Genomic DNA, 19,153 nt, shown 5'->3' with positions numbered 1-19,153 from the left:
CAGTGTTCTTCAGTATATTGTGGTTCACTTGGAATAGTTGTTTTGGGTAACCATAGACTGAAATGGTGAAGAATCACAATGAGTTCTGAGACTTGACCTGCTTCTACTTGCCCTTCGTGGAAAGCATGGAAACTTTCTTAGGAAGCTTTTCTGACCTCCCGCTCTCTAATACACTGAACTGCGTTTAAATTAGTTTTATAATAGATATTGCTTTACAATATCAGCCAAATTCATGCCTGATGCAACTCTGCTGACTTCATACATTTAGTAAGGATACAAATGGATGAGTCTGTCTGCAGACTATATACTTGGGCTGCATGAAGGAGACAAGACAGTCTTGAGGTGTTCCAGATGGGTTTTGCTGAGGCTCTAAGCTTCAGACCTTAGTACAAAGGAGGGTGAGAATCCTTGGAGCTAGGGGGAAAAGAACACCGGTAACTGGAACCATTGTACTTTAGGAGACGAGGGAGAGAGCCTCATGTCAGGTGGAGACTTTGTTTCTTCTCCTTAATTGTAATTTGGGGAGCTGCAGCTTGGCCATCACTTCTCAGCCCCCTGTTGGGAAGAGGAGGAAAGAACTTCAAGTCTCACTGTTGTCTGCCCAGTTCAGAAGTGATAATAAAAAGCTGTAGAGAGGGCCATGTCCAGCTTACATCACCTGAGGGAGGGAGGATTGGGTGAGGGAGTAGGGCGGGGAGGGAGAAGGTTTCCTTAAGTGAGGAAAGGAATAAATTCTCCATGTCTTATGTGGTGTGGGGGATCCACCAGTCAACTGCATAGCTGTGGAGGGGCCAGTCTTGCTCCATGAGGCCTTGTGTTAGTGGACAGGCAGGAGTGGGGGAGGAGGCGGAGAAGATATCTAGCAGAGGGTGGCACATCCTCCCAGACAAGTGAGGCACAGCCGAACGAAGAATTACCAAATGCTACAAAATACATTTTGCATATTCTTTTTTTATTTAATTGAGAAAGATAACAATATTTAAGGACAAATTGTGATTTGATTGAAATGTCGCAACTCCCTCTCTCCAGTAGTGAACCACAATGCCAGAAAGCTCAAAGAGTGTAGTGCTGCATGAGACTCAAATCTTGTTATAGCTAATAGTGACTCATGAAGCGGACCTGTTACCATGACAATTTACTCAGCCCAGGAGTCCCTTTTATAAGGGCACTGCTGTGTTAACAACTGGTGAGGCCGCAGCAGGACTGTAGCCGTTAAACTGGGGCTGCAGGGCTGGGGCAGGAGGCTGTCCTGTAATGCCCTGGACCCCTCCTCCACATAGCAGGCCCCACATGTGCTCATGAGGAGCCCAGAGTGATGGCTTGAGCCCACCCCAGTCTGCCTTTAAATATGCTAAGTTTTTAATAGCTATATTAATTATACATTGGGCAGGGGATGGAAATAACTAACCTTGTGATTTGTATCTCGCATGTCAAAAAAGTCTCCAGCCACCACTGGAATCCAACTGGGTTTAAGATAGAGCTTGATAAGTCTATGAACAGGATGATATGACATGGTTGCCTATGACAGCAGGGGACTGGACTCAGTGACCCAAGAAGTTCTTCCCATTCATCTATCCTTAGGGTAGGAGAAGCTGGCCACTCTGCTCCACAGAACCATGACTGGTTAGAGAGCTGACAGGAAGTCCCCACCCCATCTTCCTACTGCCTTCGTCTCATTGAAAGATGGGATTGCCACTTTGAAAGAGAAGTTGAGCCCTGGCCAGTAAAGCTTTAGATACATAATTTTTTATCTGATCAAAAATAATGAAACCTAACCTGTGGATCTATTGGTTCTTTTTGCAAGAACAGAAAATACAATGTTGAGTGGATTTTTCAAAAGCTAAAACTTTAAGGTGTTCAAGATCCAAATTTTATGTTTGAACCCATTTCTTCTCTTTAAGCTTAATCCAGTGCCCCCTGGAGTCAATGAAAAGACTCCTGTTGATTTCAGCAGTCTGTGAATCAGGCTTTTTATTAGGATACTACAAATCTATTAAGCAAAAGGATTTCTGAGTGGAGCATTCTTGGCAGAATAATTCTTTTTTCCACATTTGCATTAATTTTTGCCTTTTTCATTTAACCACATAACCAAACGAAACGTGTGATTTCTAAAATTCAAGTCTGAATTTTATATTTGACAAGAAACTACTTGTACTTTTATCTGTTCCTTGAGGGGAACTGCAATTCACTGGTTGAAGGCTTCCCTCCAAACACTTGACAGTAGTTTTATGTTAATCCTGGATACAGTTGCTGACACTTTGAGAGAGACTAAACATTTATGTATTATGTTATACATGTTTGGAAGCTATTGCATTAGTCATCCAAATACTTCAATTTCAGATTTCTTTTGTAATTCTCTCTGTAGTGACATTTGCTACACAACACATATAAAGAGCTGGAAGAACAGTGTATTAACTAAAATAGATTTTGAGGGTTGACATCAGATGCAGACCTGTAGTTCATAGAGAAGGCTTTCTATTTGGTGTTTTGGGTAATGAATTACTATTTTCAGTTGGTTACGGTAGACTTCCCTTTCTGTCCTAAAGTATTGTCTAATAATATTAAAGAGTTGCTACATTCGATTCCAGCAGTGTCTGAATTTCAGTAGAGAATGAACTAATTCATCACCATAGCATGTAAAATATTCCAGGATCCTTTTGGTAGAAAGACACTAAATAAATGTAATGTATTTAACATTGGATTAAGGGAAAACTCTACAAACTTTAAGAAACATTTTAAATAGAATTCGTTGGAACATTTCCCCAGCCTCTGTGATAAATGTTGACTTGGGGGAGGGGGTTTAGAAAAAGTTGTTCCAGCTGAAAATTTCTCATGTTGTAAATCAAGTGCCCCAGGCTCCCATTTTACTTCTTGGACAGGTTAGGTTTCCCATGAGGCACTTCAGAGACAGATTTGAATCAAAATATTCCAGTTTTGGGTATTTGTGGCTTTTTGTTTTTTAACAAAAATGATTTGTGTGTGTGTGTGTGTGTGTGTGTGTGTGTGCAGAAACAGACCCTCTTTCACAGAAAGAACTTCTTCCTTCAGTCGAAAACCCAATTTTCCATCAAAAAAGTTTTGATGGAAAATGTTCAATTACCATTCATTTTAATACACGCTTTTATCTTTACATAATCCTTATAGCACTTGTCCTCTTCAAAGCACGGTGCAAATATAATTGACAACTCAATGAGATTATCAAACACTTTTGACTATACAGTGTGTTGAGGACCCTACCTTTTCTAACTGACCACTGCGAGATAGCCAAGTGTCTTACAGTGTAATGTTTCTTGTATTAAGTGACTACTTCACCACTCAACTGGTAGCACCCAGATACAGTAACACCCTTCCTAGAAGGTTACCTGGGCTGCTTTATACCTGATGCAGTGGATTCACATACAGGTTCTGATTCTGCAAGCACTTGTACACATGAGTGGGCCCACTGGAACAACTTGTCCTTCATAAAGTTATTCACATCCATAAGTATTTGCAGGCTCTGGACCACAGGTTATGCACAGGATACTTTGCCCTTTCCATATGCCTGTCTATTGCTCTTAGTTTTATACTGAAACACCAGACAGTTAAATATAATCTTTATATGTTAGATGAGTCTGCCTTAAATGTATGTGAAACAACGTGTTAAGTGTTCTTTTATGGAAAATACCATTTACACATGAAAACCTGTTTCTATTAAGTCTGTCAAGTATTTTATTAAAACTAAGCTGTATGTATTTTAATAGGTATATTAAAAGTAACTTTCAACATGACTTCTGAGTTTCTCAAGTAAAAATCTTAGCCTGTTGAGATAATTTGTTGAAGAAAACTGGTTTGTCAGTCCATTACTACAGGTTACACTGTAGTTTTTATGTGGAATACAACATTTAATGCAATGGGAAGATTTTTCAAAGGCACCCAAATCTCACTGACTTTCAATACAACATAGGTTCCTAAGAGCCTAAATCAGTGAGACTTCTGCTTCTAAGTGAGTTATGTGCTGAGGGTAAAATTTTACCCAATACCATTAAGTAAAGGACTGTCAATAACTTTTGCTCAATAGAATGAGCATGAAAGTTAGATATGAGGTGGGATTTACCAAAACTGACCGTGCTGGACTTGCTGTGCTCCTGTTGCAGTCAATGGAACAAAGTTAAGGCCATATTGAGTGCCTTTGAGAATCCCACCCATTATGACCAGTAAGTTACCATTCCTGTATGAAGGCTTAGTTAACAGCTCTATGCAGACATGGTTCTGAGCAGAACAGGGGTGTGTCAAACTGTGAAGCTACACTGTTTCCTCCAGCTTTGCATTTAAGATAACACTTCAGAAGGGCTACCTCATTTGGAGAAGTATAAGTGACCATTCCCTTCTTGGTGTATGTGGGAGACTGTTGGCTGGATATTCTGAGTGAAGGGCTATTTGGCTTTGGAATTCTTTCCCCTCACCTCCCCCCTGAGCTATCAGAACCTTTCTTTGGTGACCTTTGAAAGACAAATCTGTTTTTTGTAGTCCCTTCTTGGGAGGGAGGAAGAATAACTGAGGGTGAGCAGAAGACACTCTGTGTGGGAGATGGGACTGAAAATAATGTTTGGAGTAGGGTAGACGCTGGCAAGGTTAAGTATGAATGTCTTCTAGATTATTCTAACAGATGGCAGTTGTTGTCTATCTGTTGAGTTGTTAGTTTTTCCCTTTTTTTGGTAAGTCACCCAGAGCACAGGATGGGCACTTTGTAAATGTAAATAAATATTCTTTACGGCAGAGGAAGAAAGACCATTTTGGAAGAGGGTGGAGCAGCGAAGGAGAGATGTGTGGTCCTTGGTAAGTCTATTGCCTGATACTACTGCAAATCTAGATGGAACTACTAACGTTCTAATTGCATTTAGCTTGAATGACTCTTTCAGAACGAGAACTTGCTTTTTTTTTTAATACTTCCCAGCATTTCCTTTCAGTTCATATATGAGAAGTCTTAAGGCTACCTTTCTGTCGAAAACTGTTAGTGAAATTTACGACTTTGAATTACTTTTGTCCCTTTAATGAACATTACAGAATTTGGCAATTTCTCTTCCCTCACAGTTCACGCTGGGAATCTTTCCAAGCTTCTGCCTCTGGGTTTTGTGGTTGTCAGAATTAGAATGTATTCATATTTCATGCTGGAGATGTGCTAACCTACACAGTAAGTCAGTGAGCAGGGATCAAAATGCTTATTGGGTGGCATAGATATTGTTTTGCATGATACATTTTTATACACATTTATTTTCTGGAAAAGTCTCATTAGGTTTAAAATTTGCAGCACCTTATGTGAAATTCTATGGCAGTGACTTTAGTGAAAGATATTTGCTACTCTAGTAGCACAGCCCTGTATGAGGTCTAAAAAGTGTATTCTGAACCACAGGCATTCAATTTAGAAAAATTTAATTAAAAAAAACCAGCACCACTTTGTACCTTTTACTTTTAGCATAAAATACAAGAAGAGCTTTTTATGAACAGATAAGAAGCATTGCTCAGAACTGGAACCAAAACAGAGGTGCGTGTATATCACTGTGCTGTGTCACCTTGGTTGAATCATTTCACTGTGCCTCAGTTTTCCCATCAGTAAAGTGGGATTGGGGAGCCTACAGAAATTTTTCACATGGTATGCATGCGACTCCACACCATCCTGACCTTCCTGGGAGCCTCAGTCCAGGGAGCTCCTGCCTACCCTACCAGGGTCCTTTGTGCCTTACCCGTCCTTGCTGGCAAATGTCAGATCCATCCTGCTTCCCAGTTCTGAGAGGAGCAGGAGACTGAGCCGCTGCGTCAGCATGTGCGGGCTGCCGTGCTACTCAATTTTGGCCCTGCTGCCCAGCATCCTGACACACGGGTTGAGGGCCCAAAACTGAGTGGTGGTGTGACCTAGCGCACAGGGAGCCCTCATGATGCAGGGTCTGCAGGGCCAACCTGAGTAGGTAGTGGGGTGGCGGCCTCCTGCCTTGGGATCTCACCAACATGACCTCAAGGAGTCACCAGCAGCCAGAGAACAATACGTATCATGTGTAGAGTGACCACTTTTTCAAAAGGCAAAAGCATGACACATGCAGGAACCCTTGCCCTGCTGTGGCCCTGGCCAGGCCAGAAGCTGGAGCAGGACTGTGGTAAGAGATGCCTGGGGAGCCCTAGACCTTCTACCTGCCCTGGTTGGGGTGCTGGGTGCCTGAGAGCAGCCCATGCCACTGCCCTTCCGGGGCATGCTGCCCATGGCAGGTGGATGGTCCAGGGCTATCCACAGTGGCCTGGGCTCCCTGGATAGCTTTGGGCTCCCACCCCATCGGGAAGAGACTGGTACTGCCCCTGAGCCTCGGGCAGGCACGGAGTGATGCTGCAGGGAATCTGGTACAAATACTGTCTTGGAGTTATTCAGCCCAGGACCGAGACTTGAACTCTACATTTTGGGACTGTCCTGCCCAATTCAGGACGATGGTTACCCTAATTCATGTGTATGGCTGCAGGTACCACTGAGTGGAATGATACCTACAGGAGGTTTGTTTAGTTGTTTGGAAAGAATCTTCAGAGAGTGATGGGAAGCGAGAAGAGGGATGGATGCAATTAACATGACTCTTTGAGCCTGGACACATTACTTTAGATTTTTGTTGTTTTTTGGGCGGAAACAAAGATTAAAACATCCTAAAGCACTGAATGCGAGGAGGTTTGATTATTATTTTTTTCCCACCACCTTCACACGCCTTGTTATGCCAACTTTTGCTACAAATAGCTCCAAATGTTTAGTGGCTATTAAATTATTCAGAACTTTTTTCTAAACTCTGCCTCAGTTCTTGCTAAATGCTATATAACTGGTTGTGATAGTCGCATGGTTCTGTTGTAGCCAATGACTAGTTACTAAATAGTTTAAAAAAAACAAAACAAAACCACACACACTTTTTGACTGGCTAGCTATATTGGACCAATGTGTCTTGAGATGAAAGGATGTATGTAGATATGGTCCAATGATGTGGCAGTTGGATCTAGACTAGATGAAGAGTTTGAGGTAGAACAATGGCATTGGTATTTTGCAATTTGTCCTCAAGAGTTTTTGACCTAAAATTTTGAAAATAAGATCAGGAATGCAGTCTTGTCTAATTGGTAATGTGATCCCATGTGGTGTTTGTTCTTTGGAGGGCTGGGGGGTCGACTATCCGGCCTACACTACACATCTGTTGGCGCCTAAAGGAAATACTTGAGGGTAGCTCATGCTGCTGCTTGTTTGGACCAGCCATATGGTGCACTGCTCTGGGAGTCATTCTGCCTTTGACTGCCCTTTTATGGACAAAATGGTGTGGAGAATCTCTGCTCCAAGCATTACTTTGGCAGCAAAAGCCAGGATTTATCCTTTATACTTCAAAGAACAGTAAAAGCACACAAGTTCCCAGAATGTTTTTGGAGCAGCAAATATTATGGAAGAGAGATTGCTGTAGCCACAAGATGGCAATCACTGAGCAAATTTCAAACTGTCTCTGTTCATCTGCAGGATTCATGACATAAATTAACACTGCTCCTTGAACTGCGAAGATACTTATAAAATGGTTTAATAGCTGGGGAAGGGTACTCTGAAATACAGAATGAAAATATGCATGTATTTGCCTAGAAGTTATTTCTTTTCTAACAAAAGGGTGTGTGTGTGTGTACATGGACAATATAGAATCTTAACTGATTGAATAATTCACCAACAGTAACTTTTTCCAGTTTATCTTCATTATACAAGTGTATGTATAATAATTCCAACATTCTTCAGAACTGTTTAATAGTGTTTTTATTTTAGCACTCTTACTGAAGACTGCATAATCATTTCTGATTATTTTCATGCTTCAGCCCTGGCAGGGGGAAATCGCTGTAAAAAATCAGCTTAGAGTGTTCTGTTAAACTATTTTCATGGGTCAGAGGCATAGTATGAAAATATTTTTACAGCGAAAATAACCACGTCTATAGTACTTCTTTGCCTTAGGCTCCATTTACACATGCAACAAAACAACCCCCTCTCCATCTCTCTCCCTGTTTCCCCTGCTCTGTGAATGGCTACGGAAGTGTTATCAAAGTCCACAGTGGTGGTGTGGACCCAATTCTGAACAAACTATCATATCTGCAACAACTTTTGTTTTAGCCCATTCTACAGGCACACTCAGAGCTCTAGGATAGGGGCTGTGTTCAAACAGATCTCTCCAGCATGTTCCTGCTTGATTTTAACAAGGTCAAACTTCATTTTGTGTGGCTGCAGAAACGAATTAAGGTTAGAGCTGCATACCAGATGACCATATCTTCTTAAGAAGAAGTGTGTCAGTTCTGAATGGACAGCTGCTTCAGTGTTCTTCGCTGGAAATCCTGCTTCCAGTACCAGACTTCATATACATACATGGACTGTTGGCCACCTGTGCTTATGCCTATGTGTTAAGATGGCACAAGTTTGTTGCATGTGTAAAAGGATCTAGTCTTTAAGAGCAGCAAATGCCATCTTTCACGGAGACCTTCTCTTGTGGTGCCTGTGAAACTGTAGCACCTCATTCCCCTTTCAACTGAACACATCAGGCTTTACAGGTTTTTAGACTTGTTTAATTCTGAAGATATTTTTTTACAGGTGATTATATTGCTATACAGTTGTATGTAAATATTTTGCATGTAACGCTTGTCAGTACTATTGATAAGCAGTCAATTACTTTTAACTATTAAATATTTGAGGCCAGATTTTTATACATGCAAAAAAGCATTTGTATAATTTGTGCACACATTTGCAGCCATTGTTTATGATGGCACTCTAACTGCCCATACAGATGTCTTGTTGGTCATTTGCACATGCAATTCTTATACATATCTGCAAACTCATACTAATTCTTTTCTGTGTGCACAGTTTCAAACTCTGAGACTTAATCTCTTTGACAGGGTTCTTCTGCATGTATCAACAAATTTAGGAGTAAGGCCCTAATTTAAGCACATGTCTAGCTTTAAGTATTACCACTGACTTCAAAAGGACTTGTGCCTAACTTTAGGCACATACTTACACACCTTGCTGAATCAGGGCCTAAAAGACTTGAAGGACTCAAGAGAAATAACTTTCTCATGGTAGGAATATAGCAGGGTCAGAAAGATTTAAGTTCTTAAGAATTTCTCTGTCTATATTTTTGTAACTCCTTTTAACTAGGACCCCTCAATTAAAATGTTGCAAATTAGATTTGCTTTCAACCCTCTGACTTGAGTCCAGCTTCTAATCAGGTTAGGCAGTATGAAAAGCTGGAATCAAATTTGAACCCAGGGCCTGCTCTGTTTATAACCTTTCACTGCAGTTGCTACATCACAGCACATCTCTATTTTCTGTCTTATATTTGACATTGAGTGGAATGTGCGTGTACTCCCTAATACAGCTGGCACAAATTCAGGCTGGCACAAATTCAGGTATGGTTGTCCTGGCAGTGTCAAGTCTAGCTTAAGCCATCAAGGTGCTATTTGCTCATTACATATTCATTTTTATCATTTCCTGATTTACGGTACTGGAAGCTTATAGTAGAGGTTAAAAACATCATCCATAGTGGGACACTACTACAGCTGCCAAGAGTTCATTTTATCCCTGACCCTTTAAGCTACACAAGCCAGCCAGCTTCATCTGTCCCTTGAATTGAAGCCCTGTCCCTAGAGGTGGTGCATCATTTATTCTTGATTTCCCTTCTGATTCAATGGACTTGGAGATCCATTATTTTTCAAGTTAACAGATACAAATAAGTGGACTTGGCTGAAACCAAAGATATAAGTGACCTCTAGTGAAATCTTAAGTTCTTCACATTCTGCAAAACCCTTTGATCATCATGGTTTGAAATGTGGTTACTAAAATGGAAATACGGAATCCGTGTACATTATAAGGAAGAAATTTTCAGTTAGTTGTCAGGACATAATAAAAACAGTTGATTATTGGCTCCATTGATTTTGACTTTGTCCGGGGGCTGCTGAAGACTGGATTTTTTGGGCTGGGGTGGAGAGAGAAAGTATCATGAAATACTAATATTGTGGGCATATGCATCTAGATATGTATGGGGCTAACACCACTCAGTGTGCTTTTGCATTCTGTTTGTTCAAGGCTGTGCTTATTCAGATCCTAAACTTCGTCCAAGAGGTCTGCAGGAGAACATTGCCTGGCTATAGTAGCAATTGTATAGTTGCCCAAAGGACTTGGAGCTTATTTAATGAGGGAAGCTGGTCTAGATCATTTGGGCTCACTCTTGAGGTTGCACCTGTTCTTCTTGTTCACCGTACAAGCTGGATTCATGCGAGGCTGAAATGGGCAGAGATTTCTGAATTTAATCTGTGCTGTGCTTGCCAGAGCCAATGTTATACAGCCATGTATCAATTTTAGGAGTTCAAAAGTGTTTGAATAATTTCTCTCTCTCTTCCCCTCCCCCAGCTTCAGGTCTGAAAATATACAGTAAAGAGTCAAGCTGTGCAAATAACTGATTTTTTTTCAGTTGGATTTTCAAACCAAAAAAAGTGGGGAGGAAAAAAAATGGTTAGAGTTGAATGAAATGTGTCGTTTGGTATTTTAATCCTTTTCTAAAATGGAAGTTTATTTCAAATTGAAAAATCAGATCTTTTTTGAAAATGTCAAAATGAAACGTTGCAATTTGGGAATTTTTTCTTTTACATGAGTTCATGGGGGGAAGCTTTTTATCCAAAATATTTTACACAGCCAAAGTGAGGAGCAAACCTGCACTGGCAGGGGCTGGACTAAATGCCAAATTTGTGCAGGTGCGTGCGCACACAATATCTAATTCTGGAGAATTGCAGAGCTGTCCATGTGTTTATCTTCAGAAATGTTATTCTCCGTGATATGCAAAGTTTTCTTCAACTTTATTAAAGTTGCTGGAATAATATAATGAGAAACCTTTTTCATAGAATTTAAATTAATTTTGCCATAATCCCTTCTCTTCTCAATCTGTTCTAAGTATACACGCTATAAAGGGCATAGCGTATGAGATCTGCTTTGATATGTAGGGTAGGGAGTGTCAAATCTTGCTCACTTCATCCCAGTAGCAGCAATATGGCTCCAATGGAGTTGCTCTGCCAGGGAACCTTCTACTGGCTTCTACGGCTCCTGGAGCAGGCAGGACAGCATGGGGAGGTATGCAAGCAAAAGGCACGTAGGTGACCATTGACATTATTAGGAACTTTGCTGCAGTCCTGCAATGTTGACAGAGAACAATGTACTTCTCTCTTGCCCCTGTTCTCTCTGGCCTTTGGCCCACTCCTATCTACTCTCCTACTCTGAAGCCCACAGAGGTGCTCCTGAGTTGGGCAAAAGGAGCAATGTTCCTCCCTTCTACTTGTCCTGGCTGGGTCCTGCGGGGGTTTTGTTGCCTCTGCCCATGCACTCAGAAGGAATGGTTTGAACCGTCTATGTTTAATAACACCAGTGATGTGCATGGCAATTTTCAAGCAAATTAACAGACTCGGTCCCTGCACCAATGATCTCTCAATCTAAATTAGATCAGAAATATGACAGAAGTGATAGCAGACAATCATAGTTAAGGAAGGGAGACTTAGAGGCAGGATTTTTAATTGTTAATTACTGTATCTGGCATCTAGACTTTCAGTAGCATTTGAATTAATAAAAGGAAATTTTTCAAGGATTTTTGCTTTGCTGCTCTAAGATAAAACAAATGTTAACTCTTTTACCAAGTCCGCTGCATTATGTTCTGTAATGGCAGTAGCTGCTCCATAGTTAAAAGTTTAAAGGTAGTTCCAACAAAAGCCTAAATTTCAATTCCCTCCCCTAACTTGACCTAAAATAAATGAATGATCCTGAAATCATGCATGCCATATCTCATGCCAAGACCGAATATTTCTGGAATGTCTGACAAACATTAGAAGAGGAGTCTTAAAGTATTTAAAGAGTCTTCCAAATTCTTCTGGCTCATCATAGCCTTAAAATGGTTTGGTTTATCAGCTTCAGTTGTTTTATTTTGTTCTCGATACAGAGTGCTTTTTTCAGTTGGGGAGAGGGCAGGGATTGGAAGAGTTACAAAAATATATAACTCTAATTTTCGATGGGAGTGTTCATACCACACATTAAGGCAGGCAGGGGAAGGAATTACCAAGAAGCTTGTTGGAACAGGGAGATGATGAAGCAGTTATGGAAGAATGAAGGAGGGGCCTTGAGGAGAAACTAAAAGCTCCCCCAAGCTGGCAGGAAGGATTAATGGGGAAACGGAAAGACTAGCTGCTTAAAGGAGACTATTGGGATAAATGCTCCATGCAGAGTTGTATATGCCTTAAAGTGACAAGTTATAGTATTGTATTTTTCTTTTTTATCTCACCTCTCCTCTCCTGTGGCTATGGCTCAGGCCACACTAATACAAAGTTGTTAGAAAAACTTTACCCTCATCAGCAGACATTATGGTGCTTCCAAACGTGGAAGGGAGATCCCCAGAAGACTGCACAATACAACCTAGTTTGCAGAAGTTTGGCAACATTGCAAAGACACTTCTCTCTCTTCCCTCACGGATCAGTAATCCTTTCACTGGACACGTTATCCCCCTGCAGCAGCTGTAGAGGATATTACTGAATTTTCCAAATTAATCTACCTTTGAATCAGCATAGCAGCCCCCGCCCCACAAACCATAGGTGCAGAAAGTGCAGGAGAGAAAGCTGTGCTGGCTTCCACTGCTTGGAATCGTTCCTATCCCAGAATGGATACACACATAATCAGTTGGCTGTGAACAGTAAAGCTCATATGTTAAAATGGCATTGAGCCGACTCACAAGGTGGTATGCCAGTTTCACTAGGGGACAGGTGCCAGGTAGAGATGGTTTAGGTTGGCAGGTTGCATATGGGTAGAGGCGTCAGCTTTTCTGCAGAATGTTTTCCCTTTTTGATAGCGATGCTGCCTTGGTAGCACATATGTTGTTGCACTTGATCACAACTGTTTACAAAACGTACTGCAATATAGTGCTTGAACTATTAATGCGTGTGTGTGTGTGTGTGGTGGGGGTCTTGAAGTTAAGGAATGGACACCTTGGTCTTGCAGTGAATTCCTAGCAAACCTTTGCAAACACAATGGGGGAGAAAACATATGTTGTTTAGGGGACTAGTGTCTGCAGGGACTATGGTAAGCAAGTTAGATGTAGTCAATCACCCATGTGAAGCAACTCCAGCTGGTAGAAGTTAGATGACTGAGCCCTAAATGCTGGTTCATCCTGAGAAGTGGCAAAAAGCCAAACATCTGATGGATAGAACCCTCAATTCGGTTAAATGCCCCAGTCACAGGGAGGCAAAGAAGAAGCCAGAAGCTCAGCATCATACTAGGCTTACTCCTTCAGTGATGCATAAAGGGCATAGATCAGAATAGAACCCTCTAATACAAAGGTAACAACAATAACCTAGTTGATCCATGTGACTTTTTTGGGGGGCGGGGTACGAAGTACACCAGGGTAGGACTCATTACTTGTATAGCTTCATTGAAGTCAGAGAAGTGTCACCCAAAGTCAAATTTAGGCACAACATGTTTATAGTTACTCATTTGATCAAGAAATTGGAATAACCCTTTGAAAGAGAACATTTTTCCTGTATAATCTTCTTATCCTACCTGTGTAAGATTAAATATCTTGTCCTTGTTCACTTAGTAAGTGGCACAGACATAAATTGTACCTAGGAACCTCACTCTCCTTCTTTTAATCCTAGATCACATTCCCTCTTTGTTCTCCCAAACAAGCAAATGTTAAAGAACCACTTGGACTCTGATTAAGTGTTCAAGTTAGGAAATCAAATCCTTATGCACAATAGTCTTGGTATTCATAATGTTCTGTAATGTATCTTATATATGCACAAAGAAAGAAGGGATAATGTTACTAATTTGTTCATTACTAATAACAGTTTTCATAATACACTTGCAACTTCACTGTGTGCTAATATATTACATACATTTCGAGTTTGCAAAGACTTTTAAATGATTTTTGCTGAAACAAATGTCTTTAATACAATATTAGTGATTCTTTCATATTAGCAATTTCACCTCATTTCTATGCTACAGCATAATGATTTTGATCTTCTGGGTAGCTTGGTGGAAGATTCTGTAACTTGCAGAGATTACATGAGTGTACGATACTGGAGTGTTACAAATACTCCCTTTTGCTTTTTGATGGACTCATCTTTTAAAAATGAACTTCAGGCTTTCTCATTTCATGGCCCAAGAAAATTTTGTTGTAATTAAATATTGTCTTGTTTTCTAACAAGCTCAGTAAGCTATCTTCTGCTGGACTCAAGTCCAAAATGAGGATACAGACATCAGTACATATATGAATGTGGCACTGGTTCTAAGCATTGGCACCTGCTTTAATATTCATTATGCACATTGCTAAAAATGTAAATGAATCAAAATTAATCATCTGTTCATTTGTTGCCATTACATATTCATGGCACTTTTACCAGAGAAGGATTGTTGATCCTGCTACACTGCTGATCCTGTTTTAACTCAAGGATGACAAAATGTAATTTATTTAACTTACCCTTGATATTTCAGTGGAACACAGCATTCTTCATATACTGTCCTAAACTATTGTGCAGTGTTACTGTGCACGGTTGAACAGTTCTCCATAACAGACTAAGCTGCATTCCAGGGGTAAGTGAAGTGATCTTTGCCTATATAAAAAGCTAGTTGCTTTTTAGTTTTAGGTTCTTATGTGTGGCAATCTACCTGGAACTTGGAGGGAGGAACACAGACTACAGGAGAGAAGAAGCTGGAGGAGACACCAAGAAGTAAGTCTGCGTCCACATGTTTTGAATACTAGCTGCCGTTGCAACATCGCTGTAAATAGTTATTTTACTGAAGAGCCCATTTAGTTTTGGGAAACATGGAGTCGTCTCGTGTTATTACCCAGCACGTGGTACATGAAACTTAAAATCTGGAGTGGATGTGGTTAAGTATTCTGTGGGCCATATTATACTTGCAATCATTAATTTGGAATAACTGCATTGAGCCTGTTACTGTTCTGCTATAGCAGTATAAATCTGGAATAAGTGTGTAGAATTTCATATGTGGGTGTTGAATCCGGTCCCTTATGAAGTCTAATGAAAGTATGAAAGAGTGACCAGTTCAGTAGCTCATATGAGACAGTCCTAACCCTGAATCCCTTCGTCCAGCACAACAGAATTTGAAAGCCATGTTGAGGATGGGAGATCAAGCACTTTACTTTACCATGGCAGTCCTCAGTAATAAACATTCAGAACTCAAATGGTGTTTTAGAGATGGACTGGTGGCAGAAGGCCATAGAAGAATACTGAGAAAATGCAAACTTACCTAAAACATATACAAGAAAACAAGGTAGAGAAAAACAGAAGGGCATCTCTGACTTCTTGGGCAAAATTCCTGCTTAGCTTAACCCTCATTGCCACCTCATTAAAAAGAGAAGAGATTGTCAGTACAGATACTGGTTCAATATCTGATTAGTTACTATTGACAACTGATTCTAATCTAGTATAGATCATGTGCAACTGGGATGTTTTGCAGTTCACTCAGGCAAGTAATGCATTTGGTCACCATCTGCTTTGCAACCCTAGGTATCTTGGGGCTGTGCAGCTTCGGTTCAGAGCTCTGACTCCAGAAGCCTCACCCTGGCTCTGCCCAGCCTGGTTACTCCTCGCAGGCTGAACTTAATACCCTTGCAGGGTCACAGCAACCCATTAACTTTTTCCCCCTGAATTACTCCCAAAATTGTCCTCCTGCAGGGACCGGTCCCTCTCACTGGACCCTCCCAAAGAAAATGTTAGGCTTGCTACCTTTACAAAGACAGTAAAACACATTGATCTGTTGGCTTCCTAGCAGCACACACTTTACTGAGTGTACACAGCACTGATGACCCATAATGAAAGCAAAACAAGTTTATTAACAGAGGTGCAGGGATTAAGTGATACCAAGTAAAAGAGATAAAGGTAGAAATGATTATAAGCAAATAAAAGTGAAAACACACATCTAAAAGTCAAATTTCATCTAGCAAGATACAGTCTCTGTTCAAGATGGTTTATCTCACTCATAGCCTTCTTTCCAGCCTTTTTCTGTTTAGCCTGGTCAGGACCCATCACAGAGATCTAATAGCTTGGTTTCCGTTTCTCCTAAGGTGACGGATAAAGATGGAGTCTTCTCTCTGTGTTCCTTACATCCCCAAAGGTATGTCTTCTAAGTCAGGAGGTGTCATAAATATAAAGGGAAGGGTAAACCCCTTTGAAATCCCTCCTGGCCAGGGGAAAGCTCCTCTCACCTGTAAAGGGTTAAGAAGCTAAAGGTAACCTCGCTGGCACCTGACCAAAATGACCAATGAGGAGACAAGATACTTTCAAAAGCTGGGAGGAGGGAGAGGAACAAAGGGTCTGTCTGTAGTCGTCTTGGCCGGGGACAGAACAGGAATGGAGTCTTAGAACTTTTAGTAAGTAATCTAGCTAGGTATGTGTTAGATTATGATTTCTTTAAATGGCTGAGAAAAGAATTGTGCTGAATAGAATAACTATTTCTGTCTGTGTATCTTTTTTGTAACTTAAGGTTTTGCCTAGAGGGGTTCTCTATGTTTTTGAATCTAATTACCCTGTAAGATATATACCATCCTGATTTTACAGGGGGGATTTCTTTATTTCTATTTACTTCTATTTTTTATTAAAAGTCTTCTTGTAAAACACTGAATGCTTTTTCATTGTTCTCAGATCCAAGGGTTTGGGGTTGTGGTCACCTATGCAAATTGGTGAGGCTTTTTATCCAACATTTCCCAGGGAAGGGGGGGTGCAAGTGTTGGGAGGATTGTTCATTGTTCTTAAGATCCAAGGGTCTGGGTCTGTAGTCACCTAGGCAAATTGGTGAGGCTTTTTACCAAACCTTGTCCAGGAAGTGGGGTGCAAGGTTTTGGGAAGTATTTTGGGGGGAAGGACGCGTCCAAACAGCTCTTCCCCAGTAACCAGTATTAGTTTGGTGGTGGTAGCGGCCTGTCCAAGGGGTAATATTTTGTACCTTGGGGAAGTTTTGACCTAAGCTGGTAAAGATAAGCTTAGGAGGTTTTTCATGCAGGTCCCCACATCTGTACCCTAGAGTTCAGAGTGTGTGCTCCTTGTAAAACAAAAAAAAAAAATCAAAATCCTAAAAAAACCCTGCCACTTTTGTCTCCAGGCAAATGGGTAGAGCACACACCCCCTATTTACTTTTAGGAAGAAAAGAAAAAAAAAAACAACCTCTGGGTTGGAAGACTGTGAATTTCCCTGCAGGAGTTAAGTACCCTGCCTCCAGGCAAGAAAACCTGCAATTCACAAGATAATCCCCTTTTGTCTCTGCTTGGCCACAAAGCAGAGAGAAACCAAGCTGCTTTCAGTTTCAAAGCTGCCTTCTGGACTTCCTAAAAATTCCTTTTTAAAATCTGTATTTCTAGTTCAAAAAATCTCAACTGGATCTCAAAATGATTTCAGGTTAATCCCACCACTGTGCCACCATGTCAAGGTTCCTCCCCCACTCTGAACTCTAGGGTACAGATGTGGGGACCTGCATGAAAAACCTCCTAAGCTTATCTTTACCAGCTTAGGTCAAAACTTCCCCAAGGTACAAAATATTACCCCTTGGACAGGCCGCTACCACCACCAAACTAATACTGGTTACTGGGGAAGAGCTGTTTGGACGCGTCCTTCCCCCCAAAATACTTCCCAAAACCTTGCACCCCACTTCCTGGACAAGGTTTGGTAAAAAGCCTCACCAATTTGCCTAGGTGACTACAGACCCAGACCCTTGGATCTTAAGAACAATGAACAATCCTCCCAACACTTGCACCCCCCCTTCCCTGGGAAATGTTGGATAAAAAGCCTCACCAATTTGCATAGGTGACCACAACCCCAAACCCTTGGATCTGAGAACAATGAAAAAGCATTCAGTGTTTTACAAGAAGACTTTTAATAAAAAATAGAAGTAAATAGAAATAAAGAAATCCCCCCTGTAAAATCAGGATGGTATATATCTTACAGGGTAATTAGATTCAAAAACATAGAGAACCCCTCTAGGCAAAACCTTAAGTTACAAAAAAGATACACAGACAGAAATAGTTATTCTATTCAGCACAATTCTTTTCTCAGCCATTTAAAGAAATCATAATCTAACACATACCTAGCTAGATTACTTACTAAAAGTTCTAAGACTCCATTCCTGTTCTGTCCCCGGCCAAGACGACTACAGACAGACCCTTTGTTCCTCTCCCTCCTCCCAGCTTTTGAAAGTATCTTGTCTCCTCATTGGTCATTTTGGTCAGGTGCCAGCGAGGTTACCTTTAGCTTCTTAACCCTTTACAGGTGAGAGGAGCTTTCCCCTGGCCAGGAGGGATTTCAAAGGGGTTTACCCTTCCCTTTATATTTATGACACGCCCCCCAAATCTCAGCTAGGGTGAAACACTGGCTGGGATTTCTTCCTGGAGCTCTAGGAAAACAGAGTTAATAAGACACATGCATCTCTAAATATACTACCAAGTACATAAAGACTAACAATATTTTCCACATCTCAAGGACGATTTTAACCAGTTGATTCTGGGAAACTTTCACGGGAGAGTGCATCAGCCACTTTGTTAGAAGCTCCTGAGATGTGTTGGATGTCGAAATCAAAATCTTGGAGAGCTAAACTCCACCGAAGAAGTTTTTTGTTAGTTTCTTTGACGGTGTGAAGCCACTTTAGTGCAGCATGGTCGGTTTGCAGGTGGAAACGCCGTCCCCAAACATATGGGCGTAGCTTTTCCAGAGCGTAGACAATGGCATAACATTCTTTTTCAGTGACTGACCAGTTGCTTTCCCTCTCAGACAGTTTTTTGCTGAGAAACACTACAGGGTGGAATTCTTGATCAGGTCCTTTCTGCATTAAAACTGCTCCCACACCACGCTCGGATGCATCTGTGGTTACTAGGAACGGTTTGTCAAAGTCTGGGGCCCTTAGTACAGGGTCAGACATGAGTGTCGCTTTAAGCTTGTTAAAGGCCTTCTGACACTTTCCGGTCCACTGAACAGCATTTGGCTGTTTCTTTTTGGTTAGGTCTGTCAGTGGGGCAGCGATTTGGCTGTAGTGCGGTACAAATCGTCTGTAATAACCGGCCAAGCCTAAGAAGGATTGAACCTGTTTCTTTGACTTTGGGACAGGCCACTTTTGGAT

Source organism: Lepidochelys olivacea, assembly GCF_965140295.1.
Source record: "Lepidochelys olivacea isolate rLepOli2 genome assembly, chromosome: 14".
NCBI lineage: Eukaryota > Metazoa > Chordata > Testudines > Cheloniidae > Lepidochelys > Lepidochelys olivacea.
Note: the sequence above shows the minus strand (reverse complement) of the source record.